Here is a 22737-nt window from a genome sequence, read left to right as displayed (position 1 = left end):
ACAGTGAACATTATTGCTGACTACCACCCAACAGAAATGCAGGCTCATAAAAGCAGGGTGTCCTCCTCTACCAGATCTGACACCCTGTGACTTCTGGCTCTTCCCAAAAATCAAAACAACCATAAAAATGAGCATTTTTTAAAATTGATTCAGGACTTTGAGGCAGCAACAAGGGTACAACTAAAGACTTTCACAGAAGAGGACTTCCAGCACTGCTTCAGAAAGTGGCAAGAATGATGGGCCATACTTTTGTCCATCTTTTTGATTTGACTGACTCTTTTTTGTTATGTCACATTTGGTTTTACTCTCTTCCAAAAAAAGTAATAAGAACAGTGGGAGTAATAAAACCCAAAATGTGTAATTTTCATTGTACAAAAGAGAGGAAAAGAAAGTGCTCTAATGGATATAACTGCATGTATATTTAAGTGTATAAGATAGGTAACCATATTACTGAGTTATATTGGATCATTGAACAGAACTGTTTGCAATCTCACTGTTTGAATGTCCACATTATATGCTTTAATTTTGTAACTTAAACAACTATTTCTAAGATGACAATATGTAATCTATTAACTAGTGATTTCCTACTGTTTATTTTTTCTGAAATTCTGTATAACTTGTACCCTTTTCTGTTTTTTTTTTTCTTTTTTCTCCTTAAATAAAATTAAAAAAAAAAAAAAAAAGAATGATGGGACATACTTCAGAAGCCCTGAGTACACTTTCCCACTCCCTAGAGACAGACCCCACATACTCTTCTCCAGATCTGTAAGCAGATATATAGAGAGATGTTCACTGAGGTTCTATTTGTGAGACAAAGAGACTTTCTGGGTATAATTAATAGTCATAATAATCAAATGATACAATTTAGAACTATGCTCTATTTATAACAGAAGATATCAATATGTAATACTTAAATATAAATTTAATAAAAATTGTACAAGACTTACATAGATAATTGCTAAGGAAACATCAGATAGAGAGACATACCATATTAATGGATTAACATTAATATCAATTCATGTCATATAATTCTTCATTATCTCCAAATTTACCTTCATATTTAACAAAATTATAATCAAAATTCCAAGAGTTTTTAATCATACTTGCCAAACTGATTCAGATATTCATATACAGACAAACAAGGAATCAAGAATAATCAAGAATTAGAGCAGATACCAAAAGAGCAATGAAAATTGTATGACATCGACACAAAATAGACAGACAAACCAATGAAATAATATAGAGTACCAAGAATAAACTTTCTCATGTGTAGAAACAATTTATTACAGAGCTAGCATTTCTGTAGCAAAGGAGGACCAATCCATACTTTTGCTCGGGTTATTCATGTAGAAGCAAGTCAAAGTGGGCTCTTACCTCGCCTCATACAACAAAATAAACTGTGGACAGGTTAAACACAAATGCAAAGCAAAGTTTTAAGAATAAGATATAGAAAAGTATCTTTAAAGCATTGAAAGTAAGAATTTTTTTCTAATACAAGATGTAAAAACATAAAATATAAAGAGAAGATTAATGAATACTATTATTTTAAAATTACTCAAAATGAAAGCAACAAGTCAAGATAGAAACTACTGTCTCATATACACACATGTTTGTGAAAAAGGTAATAGGAAAAGTGAATAAGACAGATAAATAAGCACTTTATAGAAGAAGAAACAAGAATAGTCAACAAACATACAAAAATATGTCAGTCTCTTTAGGAAAAATGGAAATGCAAATTAAATAGAAGCCAATAGAACCCCCTAAACGGGCATTAGAAACCTCATCATTCATCAGGGGTGCAGAATAGCCAACCACCCCACTCTGATTGGTGTGCATTTGCCAACACTTAGAAAACACCTCTACACTTAGAAAACATCTTGACAGTCACCCCACTCCCATGTGCACACTCTGTACTGTTTCACTCCCAACTGGATAAGCCACCGTGCAATTCTGACACAACCACACGGAATGAAGAGCCCACCAGCTAAGGGCCACAGCTACATTGGGACTCAATTCAGAAACCACACACACTTCCAACCAACTGTGAGGTTCTTCAATACCACCCTCATGGTTTTCCTAGAATGACTTACAGAATGCCCTAAAAGTGCTATATATAATTACCGTAAAGGATACTCACAGAGCAAGTTCAGGAAGGGTCCCTTGCTCAAAGCTCCTATACCTCCTCCCTGGGAGCCAGCGCACACCAGCCTCCCTGTAAATCAATGTATTTACCATCCAAAGGGCTCCACGGAGCTTCAGCACAGTCCTGATTGGAGTTCCTTTACATAGGTGTGATTAATAAAACCATTAACAAGGCAGTTTACTCAACTTGCAGCCCCCTCCCCTGGAGGATTCAGGCAGCTGAAGGTCCCAGCTCTCTCATGCTTAGTCTCCATGATGACCACCCTTATCCTGAAGCCCCACAGATAGCTTCCAAGAGTCATATCATTAGCATATCAGAGACACTCTTGTCACTCAGGAATTTCCAAGAGTTTCTGAAGCTCTGCCTCAGAAACTAAGAACAAAACCTGGACAAATACTTTATTATACAATAGCCTATGGAAACTCTTGTATAGGTACCCCAGGAGACATTTACAAGAATTTTCATGCTGCACTGTTTATAACATATATAAAGACAAAGAAAAAATCTATATGTCTTATGTATATTACAATCAATTCACACAGCACAATATTGTATCTATCGCAATGATTGTGGTAGTGGGGATAAGGATCCATTATTGGAAAAACAAGAGTAAGAATCATGTGATCCTCTCTCTTTGCTTCCCTTCAGACTAGAGGTGACTCTGAATAAAGGAAATTTGTGACTTCACTTTGATTTCAGATATCAGAAAGTGGAAGAAAGTCTCACCTAAGTGCCTCTCCCCAGGAAGGATGAGAATCCCATCACCATAACCATGAAGTCCCTTAAATCCAAGGCCAACCATTGCTTAGTCTCCATAAGGAGGTCAGTGCTTAGCCGGAGAACAAGACAGAGGAAGATAGCTTGCTGCACAAACTCTGTCAGGGGCCCAACGGGACCAGGTCTATACTTCTGCTAGGAATCTGCACCCAGGAAACAGTGCGAAGCTAACGTGCCCCAAAGAAACCTCTGCTCACTGCCTAGCAGAGACCACTACACAGGGACAGATACCATTCCTGGGCCCATCTGAACAGGAATGTGGGCACCTCCTTCCCCACCCTGGCAACAGGAGCCCCAGGACTTAGCCAGCACAATCGGAGAGGCAGCCCATCTCTTTCCACCAGGCTATGACCCCATCCCCACAGCCAGAGGCCATCTCTCAGACACAGCACTAAGATGAAACCCTTCCAGGAACTGAAAGACCCAAGTTTAAGCCAGGAATGAAAAAAGTGCCCTATGGTGGCAAGATTCAAGTTTTCCTTATAGAAAATGGCACCTTTGTTTGAGTTTGGATATAGATATTCAAGAAAATCATCTTTGTAAATGGAAAAACTGAATTTTATAAATTATTCTACTTCTGCAATGTTAGAGCAGATTCATTAACAAAAATCTATGATATAGACAGATAAGCAGAAAGATGGGTGACAGACAGATAGATGCATATGTACTCCTACCTCTGTTAACATTTTTAAACAAGCTGTAAGAACATGCTACGCATGCAGTTCAAATTGCTGCTTTCAATTCACAAGGCATCGCAAGCCTTTTGAACAGTTATTTACAGAGTATTTCACTATATGAATTATATATAACATTGATTTGAAGATAATTACCTTGCCCCTTGAGTCCTCTCTTCCAAGCAAACCTCTCCAACTCCTTCTATGGAGTTTGCCTAATTCTTGAAACATTCCTGAAAGTGTACCCTGAAAGTGTATTGATAAGGGATATACTTGGTTATGGCACTGAAAGCGAGAAAAGACAGTTAAAGATGTGACTTCCTGTGATGTAACCCTCAGCAACAAGCCTTGGCAATGACCTAGTGCTTGGCACCCCCTTCTGAACCTCAATTGCAAGGTCTCGCCCAAAGTGCTGGCAGTGATTCAAAGGCTCTGTCTTTTAGTTTAGTCTTGCATCTGGCCACCCCACCCACCCACCAGGACTGACTGGCCTTCCAATCCACACTGAAATCTTTCTTGAACAAGACCAACTCCCGGGCCTTAGCTCTTATCTCTGGTCTGACTTACGGAATTCCATCAGAGTGGCCTACAATCAGGAGCTTTCCCCTCAAGTGTCAGCATCCCTTGTTAAGGAAAATGAAAAGGAAATGCAGAGGTGAAGCCTGGCTTATGCATTTCCAGTGCCCAGGAAAGGGGTGCTCTTAGCCCCAGCCTGGCTCCTTTCTGCCCCTTGTGGCTTCACAAGGCCATGGTGTAGGACTGCGTCCAGCAGAGTCTGTACCAAGCTCCATTCACCCACAAACTCCATTCATGCTCCATTCTCCTCCTAAAGTGGCTGCCAGTCACCTGTCCCTCTAACCTCAGAGTGTGCAGCCCTGGAAACATGCTGGGACTATCTGGGCAGAAGATCTATGGCTCCTGCTCTGATGCTGTAGTCTAGACAAGGAGTGCAGGTGCAGGGTAAAAGGTGCCTCAGTAGAGAAAGGGGCCTCTGCCATGTTGCACCCAGAAAAGGGAGTCCTGGAGTCCTGATGTAAGGTTGTCTTATGCAGTGTGGACCAAGGCTCCCAAGGGAGTGGCCCTCCAGCTGAATGCTGGAGGACGGGCAGAAGCTTGGTCCTTTCAGGCAAGAGAGAACATTATGGGCAAAGGATGATGCTAAGAGAGAACTGAACAATTCTAGGTGATACAGTGATTCCGAGAAGATCATGAAGATGAGTGTGATTGAGGAGGCTGGACAGGGATTGCAAAGGGTTAGGGTCAGAGGAGGCCAGAGAGGCCACGCTTGAGTTCCATCAGGAAAGCAACAGGGAACCACAAGTAATTTTATACCAAAAGGGGGACGCGATTGGATTTGTATTTTAAAGAGACAGCGTTCTGCCACAGGGGGAAATAACGGAATAGAAAATCAATGAGAACAAAAGATAATGGCTAGAAAATTGAGCCTGCAGAAGGCAGATGTTGCCAGAGGAAGAATCCAGCGGTCATGGGGCAGTGGGAGGACCCTCTACTGATGGGGCCCAGACCTTCCTCACATTTGGGTTCTCTCAGTGGAGGAAACTACCAAAAGTATCAGACCTCACTGGCCTTGCTTACCCTCATTTTAAAAATAGCCCAAGGCTCACTGGGAGAACTGAGATGAGTCTGAACATGAATACAAATTGTCCCTACCACGTGCCTGACTCACAAGAGGTGCTCAGAATTGGAAAACCCTCCACAGAATCCCTTGGAGAGTTTCCACAGAGAGCACATGGGACAGAGCAAAGGAAGGCTGGAGGGAAAGACATCATTAGTCCATAACTTTGCCAAAGTCTTCAGAGGATGTGAGGAGCCAAACAGGTCGGAGCTGTAGGAAGACGCAGAGGCCCGGACCAGCCTCGGGCCTCTGTGACAAGTACTCTTGACCGTGAGGGCAGCCAAGCAGAGAGGCTTTATATCCCCAAGAGCATGATCTTGTGATACTTGGCAGAACCCCCAAACCTCACACCCAACCCACCACCCCCATCCAGGGTGCTGATGTACATCACACTCCTGGAGCCTCACCACCCAGACCATCATCTGCTCATAGTCACAGGAGTGACCGGAGCCACAGTCTCACTGTGCAGAAAGAAGCCGGTAACTCCCATGACAAGCAAAACAAGGACCATTTCAAGGAAGGCACTGGGGCCTGAGAGCAGCAGTACAGGCAGGAGTTAGGGAGAAAATAGGAGCCCAACAGCTCAGCTGAGCTATTGACCACTTCTGCACCTAGGTCTCTACTTACAGAACATCTTTATTAGGAAATAACATTTATGGGCACAGACAATGGACAGTTAAATCCCATTAAACCAAAATCAACTAATAGTGAATCTACAACCCTTTAAGTTAAATCTGCCTTTAACCCATGATGGCCAGGCTTCTCCAGCAATGGAGCACTGACAGCAATAGACTTAGCAAACCACCTCACACAGGGCCTCTTCACCACTTTGCACATTGTTTCCCCTCCCCGCAAGGTGATACTAAAGAGAAAATGAACTTAAAGGTAGAGTCCTTCATGGCCTCTCATCTTGTAGTAAAGTCCCTGTCTCTGTGGAGTTCAATATCTTATTATTCACCATGCTAGCAGCACACTGTCCCTTATCCTGCCCAAGCACCCTGCAGACATAACTAGCTGATCATAGCGTGCAAATCCTACTCAATACAGTGCTCCAGAAGAAGGAAGGGATTCTGTGAGTTCTTCTCAAATAACAAACTTGATGTTCTCTTTCCAGAGAGGAAATATCTGCTCCATGCCTAAAGGTTACAGTTCCATATGCAGCACGGTTACCCCAATCATTTCAGCAAGACAGGCAAAGCGGGTAGTGGAATGGGGCTTTCTGTTTCCTCAACCCTGTCCCACAGGTAGGGGTCAATAGTAGCAGGAATGGGGTTTGCTCAGCAGGAGAACACTCTGAAAAGGAATGGAGATCTCCTTAGTGTGTCCCCAGGCTAGTGCAGTGTTCTAAGATAGAGCAGCGAGAGAACAGAGATAGTAACAGGAAACCAAAAAGGAAAGGAGGAGAGAGATTTCCAGACGACCCATCAACGGAGGGTCAGTCTAGTGTAGAGGCAAAGTTTATGTTTCTGGGTCCAAACCCCACCTCCATTATGCTTACTGTTGTCCTTGGGTACATTATTTTTTATGCTCTCTGCACCTTGCCCTTCTTATCTCTAAAATGGATATAATCCCAATACCTGCCTTATAGCATCACCATGGGAATAAAATGCAGCCAACTGTGAAGCTTCTGCACACACTACATGCTCAAGGAGAGTTACTTTGTCATCTTAATAATTCCTATTACCCGACAGGACATTATTGATGTAGGTGATGCAAGATTCAGATAAAGGCATTGATTGCCTTGCAGTAAGTCCTGAGAGAGGCCAGTCCAAACACAGCCGGCTAAATCAGAGCTGCTGTGTGTCATTCTGCTCTGGATCTCTAGGTCAGCAATTATTTCCCCACCAATACAAGCTGACCCTGCATTTCCAGGTGTGGGGGTGGGGTTTCCAGCAAAAGAGACAGAAGTTGATGACTGTTGGAGGTGGAACTGATATTCTATGAAGACGCAGCCTGAATCCAATGCAGAATGGAAAAATGTATCTTGCACACATACACACGTGTGTTTGCTAACAGGCCACACTGCATGCCTCCAGGTGACATGGGACATGGTAGAGGGGTTACACCAGTGACACCACCCCTTGCACTGTGCCGTTTTGCACTGTGTCATCTCCACCCAGACCTCTCTACTAGATAGTAAAGCTTTCAGCTGAGCTTAACCAGGTTAATTTAATCTTGAGTAATTAATCCTTTGGGGAAGCCAGAAGCTCTGATTCATCAGATGCTGCAGCCTCTTCACTGTAAGCAGAATTTAATCTGGGAGCTACATCATATGAAAATAAAACTGCCTAAGCCACATACGTTCAAATTGTGATAGTGATGAACATAGGCAGGCTTTCCCAGCACAGCTTCTTAAGGAGTTCAGAAGCAGAGGGGCTCCGGAAATCAAGCTTAAAGAAAATCACACCTATTTGGATATGTACAGGAAATCCCACAAGTTTAGGAATAGGACCTGGGTGTGGCTCCTGGCTGCCACCATAGAATGACCTATGACAGCTTACTTCGCTCCCCTGCAACTCGATTTCACTGTTTTTAAAGCGGCCTCTACCTCCCCCAGAGACTTACTGGAAGAATAGGTCTGGCAGGACGTGGGTATAAACTGCCTGGACCAGCGACTGTCATTAGTTCAACGTTGGCCCGTGGGGGATAGGTTCACCTAGATGGAAACTGAGTGTGAACTCTTTTGGGAAGAAAAAGTTTCAGAGGACCTTGAGATGGGATCACCTTGGATTTTCCAGGTTGGCCTAAAACCAATGCAAGTGTTCTTTCAAGAGAGAAGCAAAGGGAGACCCAAGGCACAGAGAAGGCCATGAGACTACAGAGGATGGTGCCATGCCCCCGCTGCACGTCCAGCAACAGCAGGCTCTTTCCTAAGTGTTCATCTGGGTTTTTGATTTGGTTTGGTTTCTTAGCTAATTAACAAAAGCTACAGTATAACTTTTTCAAGAATCAGTGTGATGTAAGTCAGCACAAGCCTACAAGTCACCCCCAGATCTCAGTGAGTCACAACAACAGACCCAACAGGACCTGTCCCGGCAGAGTTGGGGCAGGGGGTTCTGCTCCATGTCACCTGAATGTGTCTTATTGATGTTGGCTTCTTATGTGACACTGCTGGTGACATGGCAGGAAGATGAAGGAGGGACAGGAATCCAGCGTCAGTATTTAAATGCCTGCCTGTGTCTGCTCACCTCTGCTACATTACGATGACTCCAAACACTGACATGGGAAATTGCAATGCTCAGTGAACCAGAATTAAAAAAGAAGCAGGTGTCAAGGAATGTTAGAAATATCTACCATAGATGTGGGTCAGCTAGCTCTTGGTCTCCACATTTTAACAATTACAGAGACACCTAAAATGAACCGAAGGCGAATGCAGTGATCCCAGGCCCAGGACATTCTGTGTGGTTATGACCACCTGAACGCTGGCCTGATCCTCCAGACTCCACTGCAAAGAAGCTGTGTATTATAAGAGAGCACTGCATGTCGCCATCATTTCATTTTCCTTCTGGATGACAGCTTCCCTCTCCTACCTGCCCCCCCCCCATCACTAAGATTCATGGGAATTCAGGCCCCAAGAGCCTATTAACCTCAGATGCTCTGCAGGGTTCGGTCTAAAGAACCCAGATCAATGAGATCAAGGAAACAGTTTCTCAGAAGTCTCTAACAAAAAGCAGACGGCTGGCAGGCAGTGTGTGATGCAGAGATTCGTCTTTGTGAGCGGCTAGCAGAGGCCAAGGAGAGCGGTCATTTTTCTAACAAGCTCAGAATGAGGATAGATTTATTTTTTACCCACTAAAGGAGCCAGTGGTTAGCACACAGCGCTCTTCCAGGAAAATAAATACGCAGTTGGGATATTCATTTTTCTTCCATTATTAAATAGCGTTGGCTTGATTTTAAAAGATTCCACATAGAACAGCTCTTTAAACCTGCACTCCTTCCTCTCCACATTCCCACCCTTTGATGGAGTCCTGGCGCCTGCCGGTGCGATGACAACTGCCATTCCATCTTGATTTCTATAGCAGGAAATGTAGGTCACGGATCTCAGATGTGGCCCAGTTTCCCAGCTCCAAATAGAACTCTTTCCGCAGGTCGAAGCTTTTTTCTAGGTTTATGTCTAATAAAAGTGTAACCTGCTTAGCCAAGCCAAACAACCCAAGCACTGACCTCCTCTCTGCCAGGCTGCTGAACGGGGACCCTGAGAGTGTTGCAGGGGGTGCTGCAGACTCAAGGATGTCTGAGGCCTTTGTCTTCCTGGAAAACAATTTGAGAGCCGAAAACCTGGCCCTAGAACACAGGTGACAGGGTCCAGCTGGGAGAATGAGGACACTTCCTCTCAGCCCAATAAAGCAAGGGCAAGGAAGTTACGATTCACAGGAGCTCAGCTCTGCGTGACGTTTCTCAGCGGCCTCCTGTGTTATGCTTGGCCAGGTGGGCTCAGAGTCCTTCCGTCATTTTTACTCCTCTTCTTTCCCTTTGTTCCTTCTTTCCTCACGTCTCTCCTCCCTCCTTCTGTTCCTTCCTTCCTCCCTGTCTCCCTACCTCCCTTTCCACTTGCTTTTTTTTAACCTTCTGACTTGGTTGTGTTTTTCTTGTTGCTGGGACAAAATACCCGACATCTAAAATGAAAGAAGAAAAAGTTTTTTTTAGCTCACAGTTTGTGGAGGTTTCAGTCCATAGACAGCTGGCCTCAAGGCGGGGTGACGCGGCACCAGGGCAACACTTGAAGGCAGCTGCCAGCAAAAGCAGCCAGAGCAAAAGAGGGCCAGAGCAAGCTTCATATCCTCCTTTATATTGTACATAGCCCACCATTCCCCAGGGGCAGGTGTAGCACTCACAAAATCTCCTTGCCCTTCTCTTGTACAGCCTGAGGATGTTTACAAAGTAAGAACCCTGGCTCCCTGCTAAGTCTCTTAGTTATACTTCTAAACTGCTCAAGGTGACACAGTGTATCAACCATAACAATCCACCCCTTGTCAACTTGGCAACCAGACACAATTTTTTTAGTCTCCAGATACAAAGGCATATTTATTCTTTATCATTTTACAACTTGAACATTATAACACAGGTTTAACAATCCTTAAGAATCAACATTAAGGGCCAGGGATTTAGCTCAGTGGCATAAGCGCCTGCCTAGCAAGCGTAAGGTCATGAGTTTGATCCCTGGTGCCAAAAAAAAGAATCAACATTAAGTCTGTCATATATAGTCCTTTATGCAAAAGGTATTTAGTCTATCTGCAAAAGATCTCAAAGTCTAACAGTTCAGCACTGCTGAAAAGTTCAAGTCCCAAGTCTCCTCTGAGATGCAAGGCAAACCTTAGCTGCAAGGTACTGTACAAATGAAAACAAAGTTAAACGCTTCCAATAAGCAATGGAACCAGATAAACATTTTCATTCCAAAAGGTACAAACAGGGGGATACAAAGCATTGGGACTAAAGCAAATTGAAAGTCTAGCAGGGCAAGCATTCAGTCCTGTGATTCTATGTGCACCATTTGAGACAATCTGTGACAAATTGTGAGCTCCAAAGTGTCTGGGTGACTCCACCCTTATGGTTCTTCTGGTGGTTGTAGCTCCCACACTCTCTCTTAGGGCCACTTTGCTCTCTCTGTGCAGCTTTTCTTCATGATCCACGTTCCCGGCTTTTCCAAACTTCTGGGGTCTCCACTGCACCTCTGGCTTCACATTCACAGCTTCACACACTGCCTCTCAGGGACCACACTGCCTGGCCTCCCAGGCCTTGTGGTATTGGGCTGGAAACCTTTTAAACTACTATTTTTTTATTTTAAAAAGCAAAAACAGAAAACAGGATAGCAATGATACAGAATTTCAAAAAAAAGTAGAAAATCAAAACTAGCTATTATATTGCATATTGTTATCTTAGAAGTAGTTGTTTAAGTTACAAGATCTAGGCCTAAAAAGGAATCAAACAATGACAGCACAAACTGTTCTTTTTGATGAACCAACAGGGATTAGTAGTATAGTTACTTATCTTGTACACACATATATACACCTACATACATATAACCTTCCTTTCCTCATTTTCTCCTTTCCCCTATTCCTCCCTATCCCAGCTGTTCTTTCCTTTTGAGCAGTTTCTTTTCCTTTCATTATTACAATATCTATTATACATTTTGAATCTGAGCACTCTTTCAGTTTTTTTTACACTAGGGAGCCAATATGATATTTATAAATGCGCGTTTGATTTATTTCACTTATGAGTATGGTCCCAAGTTGCTTCCATTTACCTATAAAAACCTCAAGATCATTCTTTTTATAGCTGTGTAATATTCCATTATAAAAATATCACATCTTTTTTATCCATTCTGTGGTTAATGGGCATTTGGGTTGTTTCCAAAATTCAGCTATTATAAATTGTGCTGCTATAAATATGAGTGCACATATATCACTGTGGCATGATATTTTCAAATTTTCTGGGAAGATACCCTGAAAGAGAATAGTTGGATTGAATGCAACTTCCAATTCTAGTTTTTTGAGGACTCTCCACACTGATGTCCACACTCCCACCAGCAGTGGAGAAGTATCTCTTTTTCCCCACAGTCCCACCAACATTTTTTATCAGTTGATTTCTTGACGGCAGCCATTTTTTCTGGAGGGAGATGGAATCTCAGTATTGTTTTAATTTGCATTTCTCAAATGACCAGTGATGGTGAACATTTCTTCATGCATTTATTTGCCATTTGTATTTTTTCATCTGAGAAATGTGCCCATTTTTGGAGAGGGCCTTTGAATTTGGGGGGGGGTCTGATGTTTTTCAGTTCTTTATATGTTCTAGATATAAGTTCTTTGTCTAAGGGAAAATTGACTAAAATTCTTTCCGATTCTGTGGGTTTTCTTTTCATTCTGTTGGTGATTTCTTTTGAAATGCAAAAACTTTTTAATAAAATGCGATCCCAGTAGTTGATTTTTGAAATACTTCCCATGTGATTTGCATTTTGTTTATGAACTCTTTGCCTTCCCCTATATCTTCAAGATTTCTACCTACCTTGTCTTCCAGTAGATTTAGTGTTTCTATTTTAATATTTAGATCCTTGGTCCATTTTTATTGTACTTTAGTGCATGGTGATAGACATGGGTCGAGACCCATATGAAACATGAACTTTTCCAGCATCGTTTATTAAAGAGACTATCTTTCTCCTAGTGAACATGTTTAACCCCTTTGTCAAATATCAGGTGGCTGAGTGTCTTTGTAGTTGTGTCTGCATCTTCTAATCTGTGGAGTGGAAGCCTTTTGAGCCTCAGAACTATTGCATTCTGTATGTACCTAAACCCAGCACCGTGTGGATGATGCCAAGGTCTGCTGCCAATTGGCGCAGTAGCCAGGCTTTGCTCTCAGCTGTAATGGTGAGTGTCTGGATCATTGGGCATCCTGAATCCAATTCTGAGGAACAAATCTTTTATGCTGTCAGCATTCGGGAACATGATGCTCTGTGGCTTTCTCCTCAAAGCAAAGTCTTTTACTTTTGCAGTTTTGAGGCTACAAAGGTTAATTTTTGCAGTGCCTTCAGGTCATCTTTTTTATTTTCCTGTTTCTTTTTGACAATCAAGATTTCCTCAGCTCTATCTTTGTAGTCCACAGATTTATTGGAACTTCCTTTCCAGACAAACTCACAATGTTCTAAATCATCCTGCTAGGCTTTTTGTTTTTGATTTGCAAAATAAATGTGACTAAAATCTCTAAAAGATAGCCATGCCACAGCCTCCACATTTGAACGCCTTGAAATTTTTCCTGCCAGATTAATTAGTCCTTAATCTCAGGCAAAGTCTCTGGACAGGAGCAAATATAGACAAACTTTTTTTCTTTTTTTTTTTTCTTTTGAAAGTAGTAAAATACAACAGAACAAGACAGAATAAAGCCAACTGAGACCATGGAGTGAAATTGGTACAGAATGTCACAGCAGGTTACCGGGATAACAGTAAAGGTAACACACTATATTTCGTTATCTTTACAATAGTTGTTCTTTCAATCACGTGTATCAAAATAAAATGAAATACAGAACATTATAGAACTTATCAAAACAAAATATTGAATACAGCCATACCATTAATCAGAATAGAGCAAAACAGTAATAAAAATATTTGCCTTCAAAGAGATGGTAGAAGGAAATCCCCCTTATTTGCTAAGGTCAACCTCCCAAGAGATGCTCAGATTTCTGGTTCCCATTTGCTAACAGGGGGACAGGGGAAGGAGGGTAGGCGAAGTGGGATGTTTGACTCCAGGCCGTGCACCAGTAGGTTCACTATTGCTTAGCAGGGAAGCAGACTGGTTGCTTGGTTTCCCAATGTCCTAAGTTCCAACTTGGCACAGATCTCAGGAGACACTGGTGATTCTCCCCCTGGAAGGGCTGCAGCTGGCCACACCACAGCCACTTACTACGGAGACAAGCTGCTTGCTTGGTTTCCCAATTGTCCTAAGTTCCAACATGGCACAGGTCTCAGGAGACACTGGTGGTTCTCCCCCTGGAAGGGCCACAGTCTGCCACACCACCACAGCTTACCAGGGAGGGGAGCTGCTTGCTTGGTTTCCCAGGGCCCTAAGCTCCAACATGGTGTGGATCTCAGGAGACACTGGTCAACAAACTTTTTTTCAAGCCATAACACACATCATTTGAAGTACAGCACTAATGCCATCCTTCCTAGCAGAAACCTTCCAAGACTGGTCCTTACTGGTTTTCTACTCTTCTGAGCTCTGACTAGAACCTCCCATACAGAACTGCCTACGATGTCCCAGTGCTACCCTTTCATACTACATCTCTGAACCTTTTCAAACTCTTCCCACAAGTCATCTCCAAAGGCTCTTAAACCACACGCTCAGATACAGGCTCAGCAACGATCCCATTCCTGGTAACCAAATTCTGTCCTGGTTACTTTTTTCTTGTTGCTGTTACAAAATACCCAACACCAAAAATGAGGAAAGCAAAGGTTTACTTAGCTCAGTTTGTGGGGGTTTCTGTCCATAAACAGCTGGCTCCAAGGCAGGGTGGCATGGCACAGAGAATCATTTCAAGGCAGCTCCCAACAAAAGCAGCCAGAGCTAACAGGGAGCACAGCAAGCCTCTTTTTCTCCTTTATATTGTACACAGGTCACCCCACCCCCCAAGGACAGGTGTAGCACTCACAAAATCTCCTTGTCCTCTTCTTACTAAAGATGAAGATATTTACAAAGTAAGGACCCTGGCTCCCTGCTAAGTATCTTAGTAAATTTCTAAACTGCTCAGGTTGACACAATGTATCAGCCATAACAGTTTCCTTCCTACCTTTTTCCCTTTCTTCTTTTCCTTCTTTCCTTTCATTTTAGCTTTGTTTCCATTTTGATTGACACATATATTGCATGCACTTTTGGGATACAGTGTCACATTTTGATACATGAGTATGCTGTATAGTTATTCAGTCCAGCTAATTCTCACAGCCACTACCTTAAACATTGTTTCTTCATGATGATCCTCATACAGGAATGATATTGGACCTCCAAGTGGTACAGGGGAAATAACACCATTCTTAATCTGTTAGATGTCAGATACTCCAAGTTCGTGTTCCCCAAAATCAAAGAAAGAATTCTAAGGAAGCACAGGAAATATTTATTGAGATAGACAGCACCTTCCTGAGAGAAACGGGAGGGAACCTGGAAAGTGGATTACTAATGATTCCACTTTCTGGAGGGAGTTTTATAGAGCAAAATTATGAGGTGGGTACAAAGTCACAAGGTGGCACAAAACTGTGACCAGTCAATAAGGTTATAAGTATAGCCACTTAGCGAATGTTGATCCAGTGGAGAAGCAGGTCATATAGCATGTGTACATGGAAAGAACAAAGAACTTTTCAGAAAAGGATAAACTGAAGGTTATGGTCACCCACCAAGGTGACTGATACGTATTTAGACTTTCTTGGACCGGGTGTTACCGCTTTGCATTTGGGGAAACATGCAGGCCCCCTCATTCTTTCTTAGTTTGTTGTTTGTTTGTTTGTTTGTTTGTTAGCTAGTTAGGTTTTTTGTTACTGAGAACTGAACTCAAGACCTTGCACTGGCCAGCCAGGCACTTATTGGTCATTCTTCTCTATTTTGAGACCAGCCTCCAACAGATGCACTTCTGGCCATAGCTGTAATGTGTTTTTCATCTTTTGCATTGACTCTCTCAAGGGCCTAACCCTGTCTGAATGCCTGTAATATTTCTGCCTAACTTAGCTGTCTATAACGATAGCATTCAAAATCTTCTTTCCTAACCATTTTGAAATACTCAGTACACTATCATTAACCATCGTCACCCCCAGTGCATTGGCGCACCAGAACCAGCTCCTCCTACCTACCTAGCTTTGCACCCACCCGCCAGCCTCCACCTCTTTCCTCCTGGCCACTCCCTCTGCCCACTCAAGTCTCCTCCTTCTTCTTTCTTTCTCTTTGGAAGAAATTCAGGTTCATTCTGGAAAACTGGAAAACGCAGATGAGCTAAAAGGAAAACAAAAACTATCCATAATAGTACTAGAGAAACCCTTCCTTACATTTCTCCATGTCTCTGTTTATTTCACTCTGGAAAGACGCTGACATGGACTTATTTTAATGAATCTCAAGCCATAACATTCTGCTTCCTGGTCCCCCCCTTCACCCCATTGCCCTCTGGATGATTTATATGTGTACTTTTGCATGCACATGCATGACCTTGGGATTTTGTTTCAGAAATTACAGAATTTTATAAAATAAATCTAACTTGAAAGATTTGGCTGCTTGGTTTTTGAAAGATTTTTTTATTTAGTCTTTCCCAAAAGAGACCAGCAGGGAGCTGGTGGGGAGGTAGGCACAGTGAGACCGCAGTTTGGGCAGAGCCCGAGTGCGAGGCCTCTTTTGCTTTTGCAGCCAACGTGTGTGTGTGTGTGTGTGTGTGTGTGTGTGTGTGTAAGAGACTTTCTCAGCAATGGTACTGCAGGAGGAAGTGGCCACTGTTTCTGTATGAGACCAAGGCAACGCCCCACAAACCTCTGCCACCCTCCCTGAAGATTCCTACACCTTCCCCGGGGATTCCTATAGTGCCATCAGCAGGTCGACAGAGCCCTGTGTGAGCCGCATACCCCGAAGGCCTGTTGCTCTCCAGCACCTGACCATCCTGGGTTGTGTCCTCTCCACACCATGCTCCTGGCCAGTTTCCTGTCCGGCAACTCCGTATCAAACCCTGGCCAAACCAGCAAACTACCCAGGGACCAGACCATCCCTTCTCCACTGAGGTTCCGACCCAGTCCAGGGGCCTTCCTTGGGTATGGTCCCTAGGGAACTGTGTCCAATTTCCTCGTGTCTTACAGCGGCTCTTTCATCACAATCACTCTAGATTAGACTTTCCCTGTCCCACCTGCTGTGCGGTTCCTATCTCCTGATTGGACCCAGAAAGCCACAGCTGGGTTCCTGACCCCGTACTCTGAAGCAGCAGTCACTTATGCAGCTGCCTGCTACAGATTGGGCCCATTTATTGCAATTCTCAAATGGTAATAGCCCCAGACTCCACCTCCCCACCATCCACCACACACACACAGGCGCACGCGCGCGCACACACACACACAGCAACTTTTCTCCTGCTCACAGGTCTCCAAGATGCTGTCCCTGCAGGATCCACCCAGCTCAATCTCCAGGTCAGCACACTGCCCGGGCCTCTCCTCCTGAGCCCTGTTCCAATCTCCCATGGTGCCACAAAAACAGGCACCTTGGCTCAAAACGAATCACACTACAAGCCCTCCTAGGCTCTCAATGGCTGAGCCCTAGTTCCCCATTCCAAAGCAGGCTCACAGATCGCTCCACTTTTAACCTAACCTACAGCCATCCAAGGAGGAGCGGGAGGTCTTTTTCCCATTAACAGATGAGGACCCTGGAGTTTCCAGGTTCAGTGATTGCTTCTAACCACACCAGAACAAAGAACATTTTAGGTGTAAACCTGCTGATTTCTAGCTGAGGGTTTTGCTTTGACATCACTGAATCACTCACTCATAGGGATAAGAAAAGCTCATTTCTCCACAGCTATAGACATCACCTGTCACACAGTGAGTAGAACACATAAGCCTGAGTCCACATAGGACCTCCACATCAGCTGCACAGTTTAATCACTACTCAGCTGCAGGCTTCCATGGGCCCTGGAATTCTACCTACACAATATACACTAAGCCACACACCTAGACCAGGGCTGGGGAAGTCCACCTGGCCTGTATCTACCATGCAGAGAGCATTTTTATGTAGCTGACACAAGCACAGAGAAAGTCCTGAGGTTGCATAGATTTCATACCACTTGAGGGTATCCCCACTATGGCCAGCATGGGTTCCACATGCCATGTGGTTCTGAGGCAAGGTGCCTGGTGGGTGGGTGGGTGGGTGGGCTGTGGGACAAGGAGCAGTGAAGTCCTTTTTCCTGGCTCCTCCTGTTGTTGCTGCCTGGCTCCCTTGAACTCTACAACTTACCGCACTTCTTTCTCACCATGTTGAGGGGAGTCGCGTGCACCTTTCCTGAGCCAGGGCACTGAGGAGCTCTGCTCCGTCCACTGCTCCTCCACGGAAACACCAGCACCTCTCTGCTCTCCTGCCCCACCAATGTGTGTCTGCACCAGGGAAAGAGAAAACTCACAGCACCAGGCCAGGGGAAGGTGGGAAATGTTGTGCTCATTCCTCTGAAAAGATTGACATGAAGGCCCAGTAGGTCACTGCCAACTACTATAGAAGGATACAAAGACAGCAGCTCTCTGCAATTGTCCAGCCTGGCCAGCGTGTCATGGTGAATTCTAACATGCATCCTTCCATTCCCGCTAGCAGACAAGTCTCGGGGACTGAAGGGAGCAGAGAGTTGCTCTCTCAATTTCCCTGCCCCGCGTTGACCTCTGGACACAAGTAAACTCCCGAGGAGATAAAGGACTGAGGCTGATGGGTTCTGCTGTTTGAAGATCAGTCTGCAGAAATCCGAAAAACCCTATTCAGACTTCAGAGGAGTTCAGCATCCTTTGCAGAGGGAAGAAACTTCAGAAATACTTAAACCCTCTCACCTCTCCTCACCTTGGCTGAGCCTCGAAGTTTACACCAGGAGTTACAGGGCCTGACTCCTCCTTTGAAAAGACAGAGTCTCCCTGACAGGCTTTGGTTTTCGAATTTCAGGGCAGACAACTGAACCAATCCATTTTGCTTTGTGGCATTGTCTGTCAGCGAAGGGACATGATTCCTTGAAGCTATCAGTTTAAAGCAATTGCTTTTTTTCACCTAAGGAGACAATGGCCACTTAGTGGCAGGGACCCTTTTTCCACTTGTTTTGATCCCAATTTCCACCCATCTTGCAGAAAGCAGAGCCCTGACTCCGCATCCATTTTGCTCAGCCTCCCTGCGGTGCTCCAAAAGAGCTGTGCTTTGCTGGGCATGCATCTGCCCCTTCTCCAGGTTCAAACAAGGAACAGCTCTGAACAGCAGCCTCAGGGTGGTTCGAAAGCCCACCAGCCCCATGCGTGATGCTCCGTACAGCACTTGGGGCCCTCTTTCATGGGGGACCTGAAGATGCTTCCCTGAGAGGGGTCACTAGAGTTTCTCCTGCCTGAGCAGCGTGTGTCTCCCTCCAAACATACAGTATTTTTCTTTTGGACTCCAACGTTAACCTAAATTAAAGTGTAATCAACAAATACAGCAGGTGTTTACATTTTTAAAAATATTACAGTAAAAGATACATTGGAAACACTCTCCTGACTTCAAACACAGCCGTAGCATTGTTCTCACCCCTGTCTGGGGCAGCTCTGGAAGTCGGTGATCGATCATGAGTCCCTCTAGTCACTGTGCCATTGCTGCCTCCACATTCTGAATTGATTTAAACCGTTTGCCTTTCACGATCACTTTGGCTTTGGGGAAGAACTAGAACTCGTACAGTGCCTGATCCAGTGCATGAGATGGATGAGGACACAGCACCATATTCTTATAAGCCTGACTTTCAGTAACAGCGTTCGCCACATTTTTTATCACACCTGGTAACGACATGAAAGAGAACTTTCAAAAGTGCTTTGCAAAGTGGTAAGCATGATGGGATAAGTGTATTTAAAGCAAAGGGAGTATTTTAAAGGTAACCGATGCAATGTGTCTATTACTGCAATCATTTTTAAGTTTGAATACCATTTAATTTAATCACCCCTTGTCTTTTTACTATTGGGTAAGTTACAGCAGAAAACTTTGTTCTAACTGACTTGAACCAGAAGGAGGACTTACCTGGTTCGGACACATAAGGCCCCTGGGGTGCATGATGGTCAGGCGTGGCCCTGGTTCCTGTCACTCAGCATGTGCTTCTCCAGTAAGGCAGCTTCAACAAGCAAGCAGGGGTTATGTAGTTTTTTTCTTCCTTCTAGGAAACTCCTGAAGCCTGAGGAGCATCTGAAGCAGTTTGTCTGAGGCCATCAGGTATGCAGCCCACGCCAAGGCCAGGAGTAAGGGCATCCCCTGTAGGTGAGACTGTGTGTGCGCACATGCACGCACCCGTGTGCACACACACACACACACACATGTACACACGTACACACATCCTGCAATACAGCAGAACTGGCAGCCTGCCGACTGCACATGAAGCAAACAGCAGACAGCAGCCCAGGGTGACCATCTGGACGTGGGTTGCTTTCCCAACATCCATATTCTTCTGTTCGACTCCATGTAGCTACTAGTTTGACTGAGGAGTCTCAACACACCTTTAGGGTGGGGGCCTGGGTGGGTCAACGGTCCTACCCACAGGGGAACCCCTGACCCCTGTGCTTGGTAATGGCCACATATCCAATGGCCCCCTCTTGTAGTATTATATCACCATAGCACTTCTTCTCAACAAGGTTCAGGTCCGAACTGCTGACTTTCAGTAATGCTTCTCAAGTCTTATTGCACACAGGAACTTCTCTGGCAGCTTGTTAAAATGCAGGCTCCAGTTCATTAGCTGACTTATTAGCAGATTTGTTAGTGGCCCTCAAGATTCTGCATTTCTAGCAAGCTGGGCATGAACAGGGTGGGCACCACCACCTTACGGTGCAGCAGCAGTGCCGGCCCTACCCTGAGATGACACCAGTGACAATCAGTCTCCTCATGGGGCTGAGTGAGTAGAGGCTGGCGTTTATCCTGCCTCTTGAGCCAGAAATCCTGGCGTTCTCTGACTTGGCCTCCCTGGGATAGAAGACAGCCACATGCCCCACTGGGGACCTGGGTTGGGAAAGCTGGAATCTGAGACCTTTTAGGAAACTCAGTATTAATTACTATGATAAGCAACAGCACAACTCCTTGGTCAGTACCTTGAGTCTCCCACGACTGAGTTTGTGGCTGGGAAAGAGCTGGGCAGTGCAGAGAGGCCGCTGAGTCCTGGAGCGTGAGACATATGAGTTATAATGGGCATCAGCAGGCCTTGGGGACAAGGCCTCGGGTGGGTCTGCGGCTTTGCAATGGGGGCCCTGAGCTGGGCAGGAGGCCTGGCATCTCTGTCTTCCTCCATGACTGATTTTATCCAACTCAGCACAGGGGAGCAGGGACTCAGGGAAGAAGCTTAAAGCTCCAGGACCACTATCTCCTTGGAAATGATGCCAGATTTCTATTTTCAAAGCAACAGCAATTGCCTCTGGGTGCATCCAACCACAGAATACCCCCCAAGCCGTGGATGTCTAACTTCAGGCTGTTCCACAGAGGAAACTACCACGGACCACTGCAACCTGTTCACAATCCTTAAGACCTTATCTGTTCTGCTAGCCGAGATGCCGCTGCTGCATAGGAGAAAAGAAGTGAGCGATAGGGAAATTATGGTTCATTCACGTGGCAAAATGCTTTGGAGCCATTGAGAAGGTGGCTGAAAGAATTTCTATTGGATGAACCAACAGAGATTAGTAGTAGAGTTATCTACCTTGTGTACATATGCAAACATGCATTTATACACGTATACCTACATATATATAATCTTTTCCTTTCTTCCTTTTCTCCTTTTCCCTATCCCAGCTGTTCTTGTAACCTGAACAACTATTTCTAAGATAACAATATGCAACGTATTAACAATATGCAGCATATTAATAATGTATAACGTATTAACAATGTATAACGTATTAACAATATGCAATGTATTAACTAGTGTTAATTTCCTACTAGTTTTTTGAAATTCTTTTTTATTTTAAAGAGAATAAAACAAACAGAACAAAGCAGACCAGAGCAAAACAATGCAAGGAACACAGGATTTCAAAACCAGACAATAAGAAATCAACAGTGGCTACCATAATGTCTCTTGTTTTCTTTGAAATAGTTGCCCATATCTTCACACACAATGAATTCAAACTTCTTTTTGAAATTCTGTATCATTTCTCTCCTTTTTCTGCTTTACTTTTTAAAATAATAATAATAATAATAAATTTCTAAAGCCATTGCAAACACGTTCATGACTGGAAGGAGAAAAGGTTCAAATAAGATGCATTTGCATATATACAAAAAGGGGTGCACGCACATGTATATTCTTTGTTAAAACTTGAAACAATATATATTTTTTTAAAAGGCAGAAATATGCCAAAAATAACAATACTTATCACCCAGTATAGGAGAGTGTTGGTTTTAATTTCTCCACTTAACATATTAGTTGTTTCTATATTTTTATGTCATGTTACATTTATTATCAAAACTTTAAGAAATTGTATTGCAAGCGATAGGATACTATAGGAAAATAATCAGACAAAGAGATACACAATTTTCCTATTTTTCGTTCTAGAAAAATCAGACTGAGTATTGGTGTATGATATTATTTTAGGCAGCTGTCTTTCAAATTGTTGAGGCTCTTTCTGATTCCCACCCCCCTGCCCCAGTACCGGGGATCGAACTCACGACCGCCTGCTTGCAGGGCAGGTGCTTATGAGGCTCTTTCTGTCAAAGAGGCAGCCAAAGTGGTTGATGAAATCTTGATGGCCTTTCCAAAACCATCTGCCTTATTCCTCTTGTCCTTGGCCTAGCCATGCTGGCTTCCTTAGTTTGCATTAAGCCTAGTGGGTGCCATCCTGCCCCAGGGCCTTAGCACTGACTGTGCTCAGCCCTCAGCCAACAGTGATCTCCACTGACAGCTGCTGAGCTGCCACCTTTACTTCTCCATGGCCTTTCCTCTAAACACCTTCTCAGGGAAGCCTTTCCTGGAACACTAGTTAAAAACCCCCTATCCTAGTCACTTGTTTTTGGTCCCTGAGACGAGTTCCTAACTCTTGCAACCTTGGAGAAGAGGTTCATTTTGGCTCACGGTTCAGAGGTTTCAGTCTATGTTCAGCAGGTTCAAACACAGAAACAGCATGACGGGAGGGTCTGGGTGGAAGGACACTGCTCACATCATGGGGGCCAGGAAGCAGAGAGAGAAGGGAGGAGCAGGGAGATGCACCCTTCCAGGCCACAGCCCAGCGATCACATCTTCCAGTCAGACCCCACCTCCTAACAAGTAAGCTGTGGTGCCCTAAAGTCACCCTCCAAAAGCCCTGCCCCTGAGCACAGCAGGCCCTTGGGGGACATCCAGGTATAAA

The sequence above is a fragment of the Cavia porcellus genome, unplaced genomic scaffold (genome assembly GCF_034190915.1).
Source record: "Cavia porcellus strain 051 isolate PalLab524CR breed Dunkin Hartley unplaced genomic scaffold, mCavPor4.1 scaffold_6, whole genome shotgun sequence".
NCBI classification, from domain to species: Eukaryota; Metazoa; Chordata; class Mammalia; order Rodentia; family Caviidae; genus Cavia; species Cavia porcellus.
This window is presented reverse-complemented; position numbering follows the sequence as displayed.